This window comes from Ambystoma mexicanum, chromosome 6q (genome assembly GCF_040938575.1).
Source record: "Ambystoma mexicanum isolate Mex_15411 chromosome 6q, UKY_AmexF1_1, whole genome shotgun sequence".
NCBI lineage: Eukaryota > Metazoa > Chordata > Amphibia > Caudata > Ambystomatidae > Ambystoma > Ambystoma mexicanum.
Genome location: NC_090937.1, coordinates 234,840,539 through 234,859,405, shown reverse-complemented (window position 1 = coordinate 234,859,405; position 18,867 = coordinate 234,840,539). Strand labels below are relative to the sequence as shown.

The 18,867-nt window shown below is 48.8% G+C and overlaps 1 protein-coding gene across 6 annotated transcripts in view; it reads left to right on the top strand.

Moving 5' to 3' along the window:
• LOC138515929 (sodium/hydrogen exchanger 9B2-like) overlaps positions 1-18,867 on the top strand; it is a 1,072,421-nt gene that overhangs the window by 177,659 nt on the left and 875,895 nt on the right. The window contains exon 1 of one of the 6 annotated variants that reach the window (XM_069630698.1): positions 1,214-2,017. The exons of the other annotated variants lie outside the window; for them this stretch is intronic. The gene's annotated coding sequence lies outside the window, so the exon portion shown is untranslated. Of the gene's footprint in view, positions 1-1,213; positions 2,018-18,867 lie in introns of those variants that run through there. 6 annotated transcript variants of the gene reach the window in all.

The following is an 18,867-nucleotide window of genomic DNA, read 5'->3' as shown; positions in this document are numbered from 1 at the left end:
CACTACTGCATTGACACACTCTCTAAACCAGATTCCCAGGTGGGACAAACGGTTCTAAAACATCTATTTGCCACTATACCTTCTCACAACCCACCACCTTCTCCAAACACTGCTCGCTAATCTATGCATAGCATGTGATCTAAGCAGATTCCACAAGCCTCAGAAAGGATGCATTACTCACCGTAATCGTATTTCTGATGCTGGTATCTGCTTGGATTCACATGCAAGCCAGCCTTCCTTCCCTTGAGTAGAAGGCGCATAGATGTTTTTTCTGGCCTTTATCTGATACATATCTGCTTTACTACACCTGTACTCCTGCTACTCTTCATGCCACCTCATGTCAGAAACAAAACAATCTGAGGGACCTTGACCCTTGAAGGACCATTGCTACAGTGGACATCACACTAGGGATAGTATTACTGGCACGCTCTATCGATGTCCCTTTTCGAATTTCGAAAAACTACTGTAATTCTCTGCAGCTTCCACTGGATGTCAGCCTATGGATAGCATGTGAATCTAAGCAGATACAAGCATTATAAATAAGATTACATGAGTAATGTATCATATAGATATATATATATTATGATATGCATATGTCATAGTTTGTACAAGTACATAAAAAGGCCCAACCTTAAATCCCAGTCACATGCAAACAGATAAAACATTAACAGACATCAGAGTACATGGATAAATAATCGAAAAGTTATGTGTGCTACAAACAGACCTTTAATATCACAAACTGTTGTACTTTCCTAGTTAATTATATCATTGAGCACCAGTGCACCGTCTGATTTAAATATTAACACACTTGTATTTTAATTTGGCATTATAATATAATAGGTCTTCTTGCTGCCTAAGTTGCTGTTTAATGAATTAATGTAATCTGACAACGAAACCTTAATGTGTTCATGTATATCATCACTGTGTATCAGCACGAAAGAGTGAATTGTCTAAATAATCTGCAAAAACAGCACCATTTCTACTTAACCATGATCCAGCAATCATTTATTTGATAGTTTCTGACATTACTTGTTGAAAATGCAGCAAACTTTTCTTTAGTTTTGGAACCGTCTGCCATTGTAAGGTTGCAACTACTACATTGCTGTGTTTAACATTTCACTTCTATGAAGAATATTAAACAAATAGGAAAAACAGGCTAATGCAGTCATATCTTTCCACATAGGCAAAATGTATAAGGAGGATATTTTGCGCAAGGGTGTTGAATGCCAGTGAGAGGTCAAGTATGTCCAATCCCATCACACCACAACATCAGCCGCCATCTGTATTCCATTCATTGCTGCCAAGAGGAGGGGCTGCGTCTCTCTACCAGACGAAAACCTGGTTGCAGAGAATGAATCGTGTTCAGCAAAGTTCTGGGATTGCCCACTGGAGCTGTGGGACACTTTAGACTCCAACATAAGAGGATCGGGAGACCGAAGGAAAGTTTTGTTAATGCCGAGCGAGCTGCAAAGTGTTTCATGCATTATTGAATACCAAACTAAAGAAAAGTTATGCAAAATACACGATAGCACCGCACAAGTGAAATGAAAGTAAGGTGCATTTTCGAATACAGAGAAAGCAAGTAAAAAGACATTGATGAACAATGTGATAGTATGAATCAAATGACAGCCAGTAACAAGGGCTGAGGAAACGAGTGAAAAGATCAATGATGAGCACTATTGTGAAGTATGGAAGTAAAGTGGGGACAAGGAAATAATCCCACAAAGTGAATGGTGTGAAAGTCACGTTGTGGCAGAGGCAAGAAGCTGCCAAGGATAAAATGAACTGCAAATGGACAATTGACACAGGTTCAACGAGGGAGCCTGTGTTGTCAAGGAAGTCCAATGAGAACAAGTGAATATAGCAAAGTGCCAAGGGTTATCAGTTGCGTGAGCTGTAATGGGTGGACCGTGTGGTCCGACAACTGCACCTAGACTGAGTAACCCCTACTTGGAGTGAACCAAGGAAAGATAAGACACTGAAACTGTTGTGCCTATGAAGTATTGCAAAGAACAAGGTAAGTGAATTGTTGAAAAGCCTGAAAGGTTGCATAGTTGGTTTGCAGCACTTATTGAAAGTCAAGAGACTATTCTAACTATGTTGAACTTGTGGAAGGGAACCCAGAGGCCTATTGGAACTGTGTTGAACTTTGGGTTGGGAACCACAAGCTCATTTGTATGGAACTGTTTTGGACTTGAGGAAAGGGCTCAAACGCAAGCCAAGAGCTGAAAGAAGCTCAGAACATTAAATTGGATCACCATTTCTTTTGGTGCTGTCATCCCTACACATTTTTAGCTTTAGTTGCGAGGGCAATTAGTTTAGTTGAACTTGGACCATCCTTAGTTTATTTAGGTAGAGAAATCCCACCGTACCAGGGCAAGTTAGGCCTTATTCCATCCTGACATTTAACTTAATAAAAGTGTTTGTGTTTAGTTCGAACATTGAATCTGTTGTCTGTGTCTTGCTTCATGATGCCTTCAGAAATCGTGTCAGAAGTGGGATGCGGGTCAGCCGATACAAGTTGGGGAACCCTCAAATTTGAAAAGCTAAGTACCAGAGCATCAGACCCATCAGTAGTCACTAAGGGCCCTATTGGGTTTGATATTTGTAACAGTAGGGACAAACTTATTCCCTTAGGTGAAAGACGACTGATACCCACTGATTTGATCCTAATTCCACCCTCTGAAACCTATATTAGATTGGCTCTGAGGTCGGGACTCGCATGCACGTTTGGAATTGATGTACTGGCTGGTATTATAGACCCAGACCTTTGAGGTGATGTTAAAGTATTATTACAGAACCATGAAAAAGATCCCTTCCACATCCATCAAGGGGATAAAATTGTTCAAGGGGTGCTTGAGAGGGCTATGTTCCCTAGGAAGAGGCCGGGAAGGAGAGAACCGATAGAGGTGCTCGAGGTTTTGGGGAGTCAGACGAAACACCTGACAATCCTCCACAGCCTGAACCTTGAAAGGTCATTGCATAAGAAACTTAAACCCTTCCCGATCTAGCCTTTGCCCAAAGGAATGCCTCGTAAATTGGCTGAAGCCTTTTTACAGGTTACATCTGAACAAGAGGGCCATGAGAAAGGAGGACCTTTTTTCTTAAAACATGGGCTTATGTATCGGGGGCGAAGACCGGTGAGTGACGGAAAGGGGATAGTCACGTCAGGGTGCTCCAGGGTTTGGGGTTGGGCAAAATGAGATGATGATCAGATGAAAACATATGATAAGATGGTCGGGAGACTGAAGGAAAGTTTTGTGAATGCTGAGCGAGCATTGAATACCGAAATAAAGAAAAGTAGCACCGCAAAAGTGAAAGGACAGTAAGGTGCATTTTCGAATACAGAGAAAGGCATTAATGAACAATGTGAAAGTATGAATCTAATGGCTGCCCGTAACAAGGCCTGAGCAAACAATTCAAAAGTCAAATGATGAGCACTATTGTGAAGTATGGAAGCAAAGTGGTGACAAGGAAAGTACCCCACAAAGTGAATTTAATTTGTATTTTTTTACATTTGTGTAATGCTCAGACCCATGGGTATCAGTGTTTTTACAGAGAAGGTAAAGACCAAAGTCAGTCCAGGCAGTGAAGAAGAGGTGAGGGATCCTCAGACAGCACATGGTTATAGCAGAGACATTGGTCGTATTTAGCAGTCTTTTGAATGCTGGGTAAGATTGTTTGTTCCTGATATGCACAGGCAGAGTGTTCCAAAGAGTTGGGGCTGTGGTGCTGAAACTAACACCACCCGCTCTGGCAAGTTTGAAGCAAGTGATTGCCAGGGAGAGGTGATCTGAGGAGCCGAGGGAGCGGCCATAATGTTTTTTACTGATGCTATTTTTCAGTAATGTGGAGCTTCGTTGTAAATGCAGCAATGTGCAATGGTAAGTGTTTTGAAGTCAATACAGGCTTTTATTGGTAGCCAGTGAACATCACGACGTGTAGGAGAGATATGGTCCGATTTGCGGAGGCGAGGGCCGTACGCAGGGCTTTATTTTTCAGAAGTTGTAACTTGGCTAGGATAATGGCTCTTGAGAGAGTGAGGCAGTTAGGACTAAGGAACTGTCTGCTAAGCGAAATTAGTTTGGCAGTGTGGTCTTTTGAGGAGGCAAGTGCATTGCTATGTCTGGACATAGATAACTCGGCATCAAGATGGACTCCTAGGGTTTTGGTATGTTTGAGGACAGGCATGGTTGTGCCGTCAATGAGGAAGGTGGCATATGATGAGTCAGATTTTAGACGAGCGGGGATCCTACTATGAGTAGTTCTGTCTTCTCATCGTTGAGACAGAGGTTGTGAGCAGCCATCCAGTTTGGATAGGTCAGTAGACATTGTTGATGGTATTTGTGTCAGTGGTGTGGTTGCCTGAGATGGGGATGGGGATGAGGATTTGTGTGTCGTCTGCAAAGTTGCTGTAGGTGACACCAAGGGCGTCAAGGTCGAACAGGGGCTTGGTGTAGGAGTTATAGAGGGTGGAGGAGAAACAGGAACTTTAGGGTAGACCAAGAGGGACATGGGTGGGATCAGCAGAGTATGATTTGATAAAGATTCTAGAGGTGTGATCACTACGGAAGGATTTGATCCATCAGACGGCCTTGGTCGAGACGTGAAAGAGAGAGGAAAGGTTGTGTCACAGGAGACTGTGGTCAACCAAGTCAAAGGCTGCTGACAGGTCTAAGAAAATAAAGATGGCAAGGTTACCTGTGTCACGGATACTGTGCAGCTGTACTTTCAGGTCTAGGAGAGTACTGTGTTTAGGTCGGAAGCCTGACTGTCTGGAGCCTAGGAGGGAGTGGTTTTCCACAAATTGTTGGCATTGAACGAAGGCAATGCGGTCGAGAATTATGAGCTAAAAGGGCACTGTAGTGATGTGTCTGTAGTTAATGGGTACATCAGGATACAGTGAAGGTTTTCTTAGGAGAGGAGGGGGTGGCCCAAGCTGCCTTAATACTGGTGGGTACTTTGCAGGTTTTAAATGAGGCGTTGACAAAGTCAGTAATTATAGGGGTCAGGCTGGGCGCGCAAAGCTTGATGATGTGCACTGGGCATGTGTCTGCCTTACAATTGGAGTGTCTGAGGGCTCGGATGGTGTCAATAACCATGACTTGGGTCACTGGGAGGAAAGAGAAACAGGGGTGCAACTCAGTCTGGATGATAGGGCTGTGTTGGCCTGATGGGATGGTTAGGAGGGTTTGGTGTGGAAGTCAAGTTGTGGCAGAGGTGTGACTCTGCCAAGGATAAAAAGGACTGCCAATGGACAGTTGACACAGGTTCAAAGGGGGAGCCTGTGTTGGTAAGGAAGTCCTATGAGAACAAGTGAATATAATAAAGTGCCAAGGGTTATTGGTTGCGTGACCTGTAGGGTGGACTGTGTGATGCGACAACTGCGCCTAGACCGAGTAACCCCTACTTGTAGTGAACCAGGGAAAGTTAAGTTACTGAAACTGTTGTGCCTATCAAGTTTTGAAAAGAACAAGCTAAGTGAACTGTTGAAAAGCATGAAAGTTGGTTTGGAACACTTATTGAAAGTTATAAGACTATTGGAACTGTGTTGAACTTGGCGAAAGCAACCCCAAGGCCTATCAGAACTTTGTTGATCTTGGGGAATGGGCTGAAACGCAAGCCAAGATCTGGAAGAATCTCAGAACTTTAAATTGGAACATTTCTTTTGGTGGTGAAATCCCTACACATTGTTTAGGTTTAGTTATGAGGGCATGTAAGGAAGGCATGGTATCAAACAGTGAAGACAGACACAAGTGATCACAGTTCAAGGTTGTTTATTGAACTTCAATTGGGTTTGAAAAACAGTAGAGTCTGGTCGAAATAAAAGGGCCTATACTAATAAACCTATTGCCAATCCTTACTTCTAAATACAAATGGTGTGGGAAACAATGGTATACAAAAGAAAAGTGTTCAAGAAATTAAATGTGAACGGAGGATAGCACAGGGCCAACATGCTGGTCTTGGAAACAAGACCAAGTTTAGCAACAGAGGTTTGAATCCCGGATCCGAGCTTAGAAACCGAACTCGGGTACGATATTGGGCGCATTATAAAAAAAAACAATTAAATAAATATATATGTCAGAATAGTAGCTTCCCTTCCCCACGTTTACAGCCCTGCACAAGAAAGCACACTTGAGCTTAGCACATACGTTGGCTTTTCTAGCACAAAGATGCAGTTCAAAATCTCAGTATCAAAGTCGATTTGCCATTGAAAGTCGCTTATTTCAGAGGGCCTGATGTGACAAACAAACATTCAAAATTCCTTTCTCCTCCGGATTTTCATATGCACATCTTCTCTGGTGATTCACTGTTCAGCCCGGGCACCCCTCCCCCGGGCTCAGACCCACTTTAACACAAAACCTTCAATTGGTCTCCCTCTGCTGGGCTTGGACCAAATTTATCTCATTTTTCAAACTTTATTTATTTATTGAAATTGAAGACTTTCGACTGTGTGCGATTTTGCTGGACCCTTTGCAGGACCACTTTGATTCACAATTCTTCGTTCTCTTCTTAATAGAACCCTTTAACCTTTACTTCTGCCACTTCTCACCTGGATACCTTACACAGATGTTCGATTGAGCACAAACGTGGTGCCAGACCACTCTGGCAAAGGTATTGTATCTTGCTTTTCAAAGTTCAACCACTCATCAGCAGTTCAACTTTACTTGCCTCTTTTATCACACACGTTTTAACAATGGTTGTTCCATCGCTCACCATACAATGTTGCTGCTTGCAGCCTTGGCTTCAACACAGACTGGTCCTGTATCGGTCTCCCCAACTCACCGGCTGTGATTTCACTGACGCTGCTTTGTTCTTGGAGCCAAGGATGCTACCACAGCGGCTGCTGCTTCTCCCTGCCTTAATTAGTGACGCAGGAGGGCCCCTGATATCTCTGAAACACAATACAGGATTCTTCAGCCTGGTTTCCTGGTCTTACAATTCCTAATCCCGAGAGCTCTTGGAAGTAACGGTTTGTTGTCGGAAAGGTCAAGGGAATTTCCCTCCTTGCAATCCCTTCCTGTTTTGCTGTCTTTCTTCTCTAGTCCAGCTGCCGTCTCGAAACTGCTGTTTCCTCGTGTGCTTTGCCTCGCTCAGAGTGTGCTCTCGTGCTCTGCCTTTTTATCCGTGTGGGGAAGTTTAATGGAAGTCAGGTGTGAGTAATTGTCATTAATTGGCTGACCTCACCTGACCATTGTATTGGGACAGGACAGGTATACAGCTCGGATGATTGTCTATTTTCTCCCATAGCAGGATGTCCCTGTGAAAGTGTTTGTGTTGGAAAGCGGCGGGGCTAGAGGTCCTACATATCCTATCTGATCTGATAAGATTGTGTAAAGGTGTTATAGGGAAGGGAATACCGCGTCTTGCCATCCGGCCTCCCACTCCCTGAAGTCCCCTCACCCAGGTGATCCTCCTGCACTGGTCCACCCCCAGGAACTAGATCCAAAAGCGATAGCTGTGTCCTGGCCACCTGAATGGCAGATCCCCGGGAACTACTGGGTGAGACAGTGTGACAATCAGGACAGGAGCCGGTGTTGATGCTTGAGAGAACTTTATTTCATTTACTGTTAATGTTCAGAGATTAAACATTAAACAAAGGACCCCGGCCTTAGTACAGTTACTTCACTCTGGGTCAAAGCCTGGGGTATATGTTCCTTGTGAGGGTTCTCCTACTCACTCGGGCCCGGATAGGCCCACCAGTCACTTCCACACTCCTCTCCTTCTCCCTGCAAAGAGCAACACAAATGCCATTAGGCTTGTCCAGTCCTAGGCTTGTAAGAGGGCCAATCAGGGACCCGTCCCTTCGCCCTCCCTCTGATTGGTTGAGACTCGGGGAGCCCTCCCTCTAGAAATAGAGCTGCCTTCCCCCTTCCTGTTCCCTTTCTCCTGTTGATTGAACCAAGACCTCCCACCAAGCCCCCAGTCCCTTGGTTGCTGCCGCTGCAAACATGTGCAGCACGGCGTGTGAGCCTCCTGCAGGCTCTGCCCACTTTGTATGGCGTCTTGGGGCTTTCCCTACGCCCCGCTCACCGTGCGGGATGACCGGGGCCCGTTGGCGTTACAGGTTAGGGGGGGAGATGACTGTGCCCCCTGGCGGTGGGTTGCGGGGTACATTTAACCCCTCCAACGCTGAGCGGCCGGCCCGTGCCTGGTGCTCGAGTTCCCGAGCTCAGCCGCCGACCAACGCCGGAGGAGAATGGGCCGGCTTGCAGCCCGTCTGTCTTTGGGCCCGTTCTGCTCTGCCGCAGCATCAATGAACCGGGCCAACCCGAGAGGGGATGGCGCTGCGGCAGTGCTGGCGGCCCCGGCGATGGAGGCCGAACAGGTGTCCTTGGCACCTGACGGCACACCCACGGCTCTTCCCCAGAGCCCCGCTCATATCCCGGTTGCGGCAGTGCAGGTGGCTCCTGCACTGCCATCCGAAAAAGGTGTTCTCCCTGCCGCTCCCACAGCACCCCGCTGCACCCCTGGCCCTATACCCCTGGCGTCCTCCTCCATACCCCCATCCCCACATTCCCCCACCACAGATCCAGGCTGGTCAGGCTGGATCGAGCATCTGGACAGGTAGTCAGCCACCAACTGAAAGCTGGCAGGCCTATGCAGGGTGACAAAATCGAAGGGCTGGAGGGACAAGAACCAAAGCAGCACACGCTGGTTGGTATCCTTGTGCCTAGCCAGCCACTGCAAAGGAGCGTGGTCGGTGTACAGCGTGAATCTCCTTTCCAGTAAATAGTAACGCAAGGTGTCAACCGCCCATTTAATGGCCAGGCACTCCTTTTCAATTGTCGAGTACAAAAAACTCATGCGGGAGGAGTTTCTGGCTCACAAAACAGCCCTCATTTTCCTGCGACAGGACAGCACCCAACCCTAGGCCTGAGGCGTCGGTTTGCAAGTAGAAGTGTTTCCGGAAATCAGGACACATTAACACCGGATGCGTGGATATGCTGTGTTTCAGCTCTTCGACTGCCAGAAGAGCCGCAGGGTTGCCAGATAGGTCAGGAGAACCTCCATTTTTCAAGGCGTTGGTCAAAGGTGCCGCCAGGATTGAGAAGTTTGGTATGAAGCGTCTATAATACCCAATAAACCCCAAGAACGCCCTTATTTGCTTCCTGGTGGTTGGCATTGGAATGTTTTGTATTGCTTTGATTTTGGATACCTGGGGCCTGATAACACCTCCACCCACGGTATGACACAGGTATTTAGTTTCCTGGGCTCCTAGGATTGGATTGATGTGGAGACCAGCCTGTGTCAGTCCAAACCACTTCCTGGAGATGAACCAGATGCTCCCTCCATGACGCACTATATACCACAATATCATCGAGGTATGCAGCGGCGTAGTTGTTGTGTGGCTGCAGAAGAATATCCATCCATTTCTGAAAGGTGGCCGGGGCACCATGTAACCCAAAGGGCAGTATCTTGTATTGGAAGAGCCCCTGAGGTGTTGAGAAGGTGGTCTTCTCCCTGTCTGACTTCTGGAGCGGGATCTGCCAGTACCCCTCGGTGAGGTCTAAGGTGCTAAGGTAACAGGCAGAACCTAGCCTTTCTAGCAGTTCATCCATCCTAGCCATGGGGGTAAGCTTCGTTTTGTGAGATTGCATTGAGCTGTCTATAATCCATGAAAAAGCGGATTGCTCCGTCCGGTTTGGGCACAAGTACGATGGGTGAACACCAAGTACTGGTAGACGGTTCTATGATGTCCAACCGGATCATTTCTTCTATTTCCCTCCAAATGACCTGTCTTCGTGCCTCTGGGTTCCTGTAGGGTCGGAGTCGAACCGTTTGTCTGGGTAGGGTCTCGATCCGGTGCTCTATATTTTTGGTTCTGCCGAGTAGTGAAGAAAAGGATTCCATTTGGGGTTTGGGTGTTTCGCGGATCTCATTCTTCATTAGGTCTGTCAGGGTTGCACCCCATTATACTGCTTCCAGTTGTCTGTATAGTGGTTTCTCCTTTATCCCATAGGCTGCCATGATGTCTACCGCAGCGGGTTCCGTCCATTTTTTAAGAGGTTAATATGATATACTTTATCCGAAGGGGTTCGGTCGGGTTGATGGATCCGATAGTTAACCGGCCCCACTACATTCTTCACCACATACGGCCCTCTCCACGGGCTAACAGTTTGTTGGTGCTGATGGGTAACAAGGCTAGCACTGTTCCCCTGGTTCTAACTTCCTTAGACGGCTACCCTTGTTATATGCCCTCTCTTGGTTGTCTTGCATGAGTCCTAGATTGGTTTTCGGCCATTGTTCTCAGGGTGGTTAGGTGTACCCGTAGTTCTTCTGCGTATTCGGTTAAAGAGGTTTCCTGATTGGGAAAGCAATCTTCTTTAACCAGATCCAGAATTGTTCGGGGCTGTCTCCCAAATAACTCAAAAGGTGAAAACCCAGTGGAGGATTGGGGCGTATCCCTCAGCACCATTAGGATCAGAGGTATGACTCTGTCTCAGTCCTTTCCTTCAGGTCCTATCACCCTCTTCAGCATTTTCTTTATAGTCTTGTTATACCTTTCCACCGCTCCATCCGTCTGGGGATGATAGACCGAGGTACGTAACTGTTTATCTGTAACCTTTCACAGACTTGTCGCATGATTGTTGACATAAAGTTTGTTCCTTGATCGGTAAGGATCTCGGTAGGTAAGCCCACCCGTGGAAAAAAATGGGATTAGCTGATCGCAAGCTTGTTTTGCTGATGTCCCCTTTAGGGGAAAGGCCTTGCGGTACCTAGTGGCATAATCCACGATAACCAACAAGTACTGGTACCCCCTACTTGCTGGTTCCAGTGGTCCTACCAAATCTATACCGATGCATTGGAAGGGTATGGTAATCAATGGCATACGTTGTAATGGAGCCTTGGCTGGTTTTTCTCCGCTTGTCATCTGACAGGTCTTGTATTCCTTGCAAAACTTAGCTACTTCTCCATAGATCCCTGGCCAATAGAATCTCTTTAAGATGTTTTATAATAATCATACAATGGGCTTTGGTTAGAAGTAATTGCTCTTTTCGGACGCCTTCCACAGTTAGGTAGACTCGGTATAGTAAACCCTGTCTAGAGATGAAACACGGTCCCTTGGTTAGGTCCGGATCCTTCTCTGGCGTAGCCCTTTCACAGGCCATTTTGAGGGTGGGCTCCGTCAAGGTCTCTCCCCGGATGGATTCCTCATGATCCTCTGGGTTCCACGCTATATGTTGGGTGGCATACATGGTTTCACACCGTGCAAGACGGTTTTCCCTTTTTTCAGTACAGGTTTTCTTATGGTTCTAGGTACCTGGTTGTATTGGTTCTTGGGCAAAAGGTGCTTCACCCCACCAGTTGTGGTCCAGGGCGTTTGGTGCCTGGTGGAAGAGGTGTAGGTCGGTTCCAATGGCAACCGGGGCGGGTAAGGAAGGCAGGACGGCAGCTCGCATCTCTGTAATATTAGGGCCTACTTCTAGTCTTACGGTTGTCATGGGGTAAGCCTTTACGTCCCCGTGTATACACCGTATGGGTACTTGTACATTAGATAGGTAAGGTGAATCACTTACGGTTGGCAGTCTGTCTGCTTCCGCTGTCGAGCAATGCTTGGGCTCGGATCCCGTCCACCCTGATGTCCATGGTATATGGTCCCTTGAACCGGGGACCTGGTTCCGTTTTCATAAACCCAATTTCCATCGGCTCTGTTCCTCTTCTTTGGGGGCAAAAGCGGGCTATGTGGCCCCATTCGCCACAATCGTAGCACTGCGGTTGCCGGGATCCTATAGCCAACGTGGGTGAACGGCCTTCGGGACTGGGCTTTTTCTCCTCCTGTCAGAGAGGGCATTCCTTTACTGGTCTTCACCTTGGCAATGTAGTTCTAGGTCCCTTGGATTATAGGTAATTCATCAAGGGGTATCATGTTACGGTTGGATGGGCCTGTCGCAAAAGGTTTGTTCCCCCCTCCGGCCTTTTGGTAGGCGGAAGCGATGTCCACTGCTTCTGCTAAGGTGGCCCGGTGATGTTGTCATACCCACCTTTGCATGGGACGGGGAAGGGCCTCGATGAATTGTTCCAGGGTGACCTTATCCAATATATCTTGTACACCTGGGCCAGGCACTTGCAGCCAATTCTCTACGAGATCTTTCACTCGATAATAAAGCTGACGTGGATTCTCTCCGGGTTTAAGCTTAGTGTCTCGTAGCTTCATCCTGTAGGCTTCCTCATCGAGACCCAAATGGTCTAATACTGCCTTCTTTATTTTGGCATAGGGGGTGGTTCCGTTTGGGTTTACTGCTTGGTAAGCTCCTTGCATTATGCCTGATAGCAAGGGTGCGACATACGGTCCCCATCAGTCCACGGGCCATTGAGTGTTTCGGGCTATTCTCTCAAAGCCCGTGAAGAAGAACGCTGGGTCTTCGCCTTACTTGAACTTTTGAAAGATGGCGGAGGGGACCATAGGCTGGTTTCGGGAGCTGGTCACCACATCTGTTGGGTGAAGGATGGTTTCATGTTGCTTCTCCTGGGATGCTGTCTGGAGGGTGCCCTGCAATTGGATAACCTGTTGGAAGGCCTGGTGGTCAGCTGCCGCCTGCTGGGCCTGTATTTGGTGGAGCTGTTGTAGCTGTTGTTGCCCCTCTGACAGCATTTGGATGATTTTTTCCACGGCGTTCTCGTATCCTGCCGACTACGCCACTTGTGACAATCAGGACAGGAGCCGGTGTTGATGCTTGAGAGAACTTTATTTCATTTACTGTTAATGTTCAAAGATTAAACATTAAACGAAGGACCCTGGTTACTTCACTGTGCGTCAAAGCCTGGGTATTGTTCCTTGTGAGGGTTCTCCTACTTACTCGGGCCAGGATAGGCCCACCAGTCGCTTCCACACTCCTCTCCTTCTTCCTGCAAAGAGCAACACAAATGCCATTAGGCCAGTCCCTTTTATACCCAGTCCTAGGCTAGTACGAGGGCCAATCAGGGACCAGTCCCTTCCCCCTCCCTCTGATTGGTTGAGACTCGGGGAGCCCTCCCTCTAGAAATAGAGCTGCCTTACCCCTTCCTGTTCCCTTTCTCCTCTTGATTGAACCAAGAACTCCCACCAAGCCCCAAGTCCCTTGGTTGCTGCCGCTGCACACGTGTGCAGCACGGCGTGTGAACCTCCTGCAGGCTCCGCCCACTATGTATGGCGTCTTGGGGCTTTCCCTATGCCCTGCTCACTGTGCGGGATGACCGGGGCCCATTGGCGTTACAGGTAAGGGGGGAGATGACTGTGTCCCCTGGCGGTGGGTTGTGAGGGAACATTTAACCCCTCCGATGCTGAGCGGTCGGCCCGTGCCTGGTGCTAAAGTTCCCGAGCTCGGCTGCCGACCAACGCCGGAGGGGAATGGGCCGGCTTGCAGCCCGCCTGTCTTTGGGCCCGTTCTGCTGTGCTGCAGCGTCAGCGACCCGGGGTAACCTGAGAGGGGCTGGCGCTGCGGCAGTGCAGGCAGCCCCGGCGAGGGAGGCCGAACAGGTGTCCTTGGCACCTGGCGGCACACCCACAGCTCTTCCCCAGATCCCCTCTCATACCCCGGTTGCGGCAGTGCAGACGGCTCCTGCACTGCCGTCCGAAAAGGTGTTCTCCCACAGCACCCCGCTGCACCCCCGGCCCTGTACCCCCGGCGCCCTCCTCCATACCCCCATGCCCACAGACAGCTTCTGGTTTCTCACAGGCAACTACAGGTTTTGGACACAGACTTTTTAGTTGAACTTACGGACTCAGCCGATCCTTAGTTTCTTTAGGTAGGGGAATCCCACCTTCGCATAGGTCAAGTTAGGCCTTATTCCATCCTGACATTTAAGTTAATAAAAGTGTTTGGTTCTAAGATTGAATCTGTTCTGGTGTCTCTGTCATGCTTCATGATGCCTTCACATAAAAGTATTTCAATTTGTGCATATGCAGAGCTTTCAACTAAAGCATCCCCACCTTGTCCGTCCCCATCATCATGCTTTGTAGAGCCTGAAACAGTATCCCACTAACAACCAAAGAATAACCATGCAGCCAGTCATACTATGATTCAAAAACCACCATGTACCCCTAAGCACTGCTGAAATCAAAAGATCCATTGACATTCCCCATCACCGGTCCTGAGGGTGCCTGAAACGCTCACCTTGTATCCACAGGGGCGCCTCTCGACTGGTCTGGGATGCTTCTGGGAACACTGCCCCTTCTCCGGGGGTTCACGCTGCCAGGGATCAGTTCTAAAAGACAGGAGGTGGATTTTAACTACTACTCCTTCCCTCGAGACCCACCTCCCGGTGTTCCCCTTGCGATTCCCCTTGGGACTTCTCTCACCTTGATTTTTGTAATGATGCGCTCTCCGTCCTGCCGTGCTGGGCAGGGGCGTGTTGTCGTTGGCACCGTTCCCCACGAGTTACTTCACTGGCGTGGGCCTGGAGTCCAGACCGGCTGTGACTCCACTTTTCAGGTAAGTCTTTCGTATTAAGAATAATGTCTGTATTGGTAGATGCTCTGAATAACCTTCTCCTATCTTGCAGGTGCTGGTGGAAACAAGCTGATACTGGAGTCAGAGCTCGAGAAGGTAAGGATACGCAGGATGCGGCGCTGAGAGCGTCCTTGAAAGTTGGTTAACCTGTGCTGTTGTTTCTTGCAGGTCGCGGGAGGAATCCTGGAAGAAGTGTTCGAACGGAACCAGACGCCGATGGATGATGTTCGGGTGGAGATGCCCTCCAGGAGAGCTGGATAAGTAAGCTTACTTGAAGTCTTATTCTCGCCCCTCTTTCCAGGGATGTTGCAGGCGAATGATGAAGATATCCAAGAAGACTCCGGCTGGATGGAGGAGCTGAAGCTAGGCAGGGAAGGGTGACTGTGGTTCTTTGTCTTCTCTCACCCGTGCAGGCCAAGATGCTGAGCAGGACCCGGTGAACGTCACGCTGCAAGAGCAGAATAACGTGAAGCGCGTACCTCGAGTCGGGCGTGGTTTAAATACCCAGCAGGTATCCCAGATGCCTTCAGGGCGGGTCCCGCCCTAGATGCTAGACTGTTAGTTGCAGTTCCCCATTGGTCCTTGTAGGGGCAGCCATGTTTGTTCATTGCCCATTGAAAATCACACCAGTCCTGTGAGCCTGATTCCAACGGCGCCAGGACTGGCTCCAAGGAACCCGATAGGGGCAAAATAGGACCCTTCGGGTCTTGTTAACATATTGTGGCGAGGGCCAGAGGGCCTGAGTTCCTTGGCCAGCAGCTAAGGTCGTGACAGCACTCCCCCCTAAGGTCCCTCTCAAGGTGGTTCTCCTATCCGGCCCCGGCTTGGAGGGATGCTCTCGACGGAAGCGCTGAAGCAGGCGTGGAGCATGGATGAACTCGCTGGGCTCCCATGTCCTGTCCTGTGGTCCGTATCCTTTCCAGTCCACTAAATAGTATAGTTTAGTTCTCACATAACTGGAGTCCAGGATGTCTTTTACTTCGTATTCGGGTTCCCCATGAACGGTTATAGGTCCTGGTGGAGTGGTTATTCGGGTTCCCGGCTTGACAGATTTCAGAAGAGATACATGGAACACTGGATGTATCCGCATGTGGGCTGGCAGTGTATGCTTTACAACCGCTGGATTCATTATGGATTCAACAGGATAAGGTCCAAGAACCGTGGGCGAAATGTCTACGTCCCCTTTAGAGGTATATGCTTAGAGGCTAGTGACACCATACTTCCCCACTTGGTAGTCAGGGGCCTTGGTGTGATGCTGGACCGCTACCTTTACTGGCGCGTCTTGGCTTGTTGCAGATGTTCTTGAGCTCTCGTGAAAGCCTGCGAGATGGTCGTGTGAAGGGTTGTGACGGCCGGCATTTCTAGGGTTGTAGGGACGTCTAGCTCAGAAGTGCGCGGATGTCTCCCATATACCGTAAAGAATGGCGTTTGCCCAGTGCTGCTATGCAAAGAGTTATTATAGTCATACTCTGCGATCCATAAAAGATCCTTCCAATCCCCTTCCTCCTGGTGAAGCATGCAGCGCAGGTACTGCTCGAGAGTCTGATTCGTTCTCTCCGTTTGACTTTCTGTTTGGGGGTGATGGCTAGTGGACAGTAGGATATCTATTTGGGCCAACGCGCAACATTTTCTCCAGAAGTTGGATACAAATTGGGTGTCATGATCACTGCTTCCAAGGAGCTAGGACCAGCCCAACGTCCTTGGAAGCAGGCCCCTAACCTTCACCCTAGGCACCAGCCGGTCCCCACTGGGACCTTTTGGACCTTGTCCTGGCGCCGGTGGCACCAGGCTCATCAAAGTCACTGGTCCCGGCACTGGAAGCGCCGGGCTCATAATTTGTATGAAGATGCTTGGGTGGACTTACCTGCAGCAGACCATGCTGCTTACTAACCAGCCACATAGGAATCCTCTGTGAGCCGGGACTACTTTCTTACCTGGGTGGGGCAAGCTCCACTCCCTGGATACAACACTGGAACTCTTCTGGAACAGGAACTCTTTTCTTACCTAGGCGAGGCCGTGGAGGAAGACGCCTCATCACTCTAAGGCTATTTAAACCACACCCGATTGATGAAACGTGCTTCGCGTTATTCTGCATCTGCAGCAGAACGCTCACCGTGTCTGTTCCAGTTTTCTTCTTTCCGATCCTGAACCTGCAAGAACAAACGCTTACCATTCCTGTATCCAGCCTTCAGTAGCACCTGCAAAGACAAGAAACAACAGGTTAGCACGGCAACCTTCACGCGCAGCACTTTCCTCGCCTGATCCATCGGCAGCTACCATCTCTTCACGCTGCTCCTCCGCCTGTGAAGACAAAAGCATAGTTATTCCTGTGTGGAATTACTTACCGGCACTCCGCGAATTCCAGTTTTCTTCAACGCTGCAATCCTGCACCTGAAAGACAAAAGAAGAGACATTAGACAGGTATTTTACTTACGCGCCATCGCGCCCGCCACAATAGGGCGCCTGCAAATACTCCGGCGTTTCCAGCGTCTCTTCAACACCCGAACTCATAACTGCAAGGGAAAGAGACAGTTAGAGAGCTTTTGAAAAGCAGGCAACCGGCATTTACTTACGCATTTCCAAGCGCGTCATTCCAAGGCTCTGGCTCAAACTTCGGCTTTCTTCACACCATCTTCTACCTCAAGAGCCCTGCAAGACAAATAGAAAAGGCATTATACAGAGCCCTGTTCCACATTAACGTGCCCACGCACCTAAAGACTGTAAGGACTTAAAAGGTGTCCGGAAACTCACCGTTCGTGCAGTTAACGACGGTAGCAATCCTCTGATGTCAAGAGGCCTACGTTTCACCCAGTGAAGGAACTGGCAACGGCACCCTGCACCAGACGCAGATGGAGAGTCCAGCATTCACCTATCTAAGATATCTCACTCTTCGAGTTAGACACACAGTGCGAAGAGGCTCAGCCCCGGAAGCCAATCGAGTCCTGCACTTCACTTTTCGAGTCACAGACACCATCCTGCCAATACCGGCGCCTCCGTGGGAATCAGGTGAGCGTTACATTGGGTAACTCGATCTGATATTAAGACTGATGGGAACCCATGCAGGCGCACTACGTGCTCAAGGAAGATTCTGGCGAGTCCGGATGCGTTAGGCAGACCCTTGAACGGAAAGAAGTGGGCCATTTTGGAAATCAAGGCCACGATCACCAGGATGGTGTTGTAACCTTGACATGAAGGGAGATCGGTAATAAAGTCTAGTGATAGCGTGTGCCATGGGGCTGGCGGAATGTCCAAAGGTTGTAGGAGTCCAGCAGGTTTTTGCTTGGAGGACTTGTTCTGAGCACAGATACCGCAAGAAGAAATGAACTCAATTTCATCTTTACGCCACGTTGGCCACCAATAACTCCTTTTCACCTTAGCCAAGGTCTTAGCAATTCCTGGGTGGCCTTCTATGAGGGAGTCGTAGTACTCCGAAATGACTTGTTCTTGCAGTTCTTTCACCGGCACGAACAGCCGATTTCTGTAATAAGGCAATTGGTCCTTAATACAATAGTGTTCCCCTCTGGAACCCCATTCTCGTAGTTGCTCTTGAGTTAAAACTTGCCGGACTTCGTATAAGAGCTTGTCCTGAGACATGGTGGTTGTGATGCCTAAGATTCTGTCCCCTGGGATAATGGCCACAGGATCCGGAGGTACGTGCACCACCTCATCGGTGCCCATGAGAGAGAGGGCATCAGCCTTGCCATTTTTAACCTTGGGTCGATACATGATCGCATAATCATACGCCGCAAAAATAAGGGCCCAGCGTAGCTGCCGAGATGATTGAGCCTTTGCATCCTTTAAATTTTGGAGGTTTCGGTGATCCGTTATCACAGTGATGGTGTGTCTGTCTCCCAGTAGGTAGTGTCGCCAAGCCTTGAATGCAGCCTTAATGGCCAGTAACTCTTTGTCCGTGATGCCGTAATTTAGCTCCGGCGGCGTGAACTTTCATGACCAAAAGGCCACTGGATGTAATTGGCTTGTGTGTGAGTCCCTTTGCGATAAAACTGCACCCATGGCCATACTGGACGCATCCATTTCCACAACATAAGGAAGGTCTGGGCGTGGATGTCGAAAGATTGGAGCGGTGGTAAACTTCGTCTCGAGTTCCTGGAAGGCCTTCTACACTTCTTCTGTCCAACGAAAAGTCTTGTTACATTTTCTCAATAGTGAAGTAATCGGATGTACAATCTGAGAGGACCTGGGAATAAAACAGCGGTAAAAGTTCTCAAAGCCCAACATACTCTGGACTCCCTTGATAGAGTTTGGCGCCGGCCAGTTGAGGATGGCGTCGACCTTGTGAGCATCCATTCGTATGCCCTTAGGTGAAAGGATGAAGCCCAGGAACTCTACTTCAGTAACATGGAACGAACACTTCTCCAGCTTGGCATAGAGGTGGTGTTGTCGGAGCTTGGTCAGGACTGCCCGGACATGC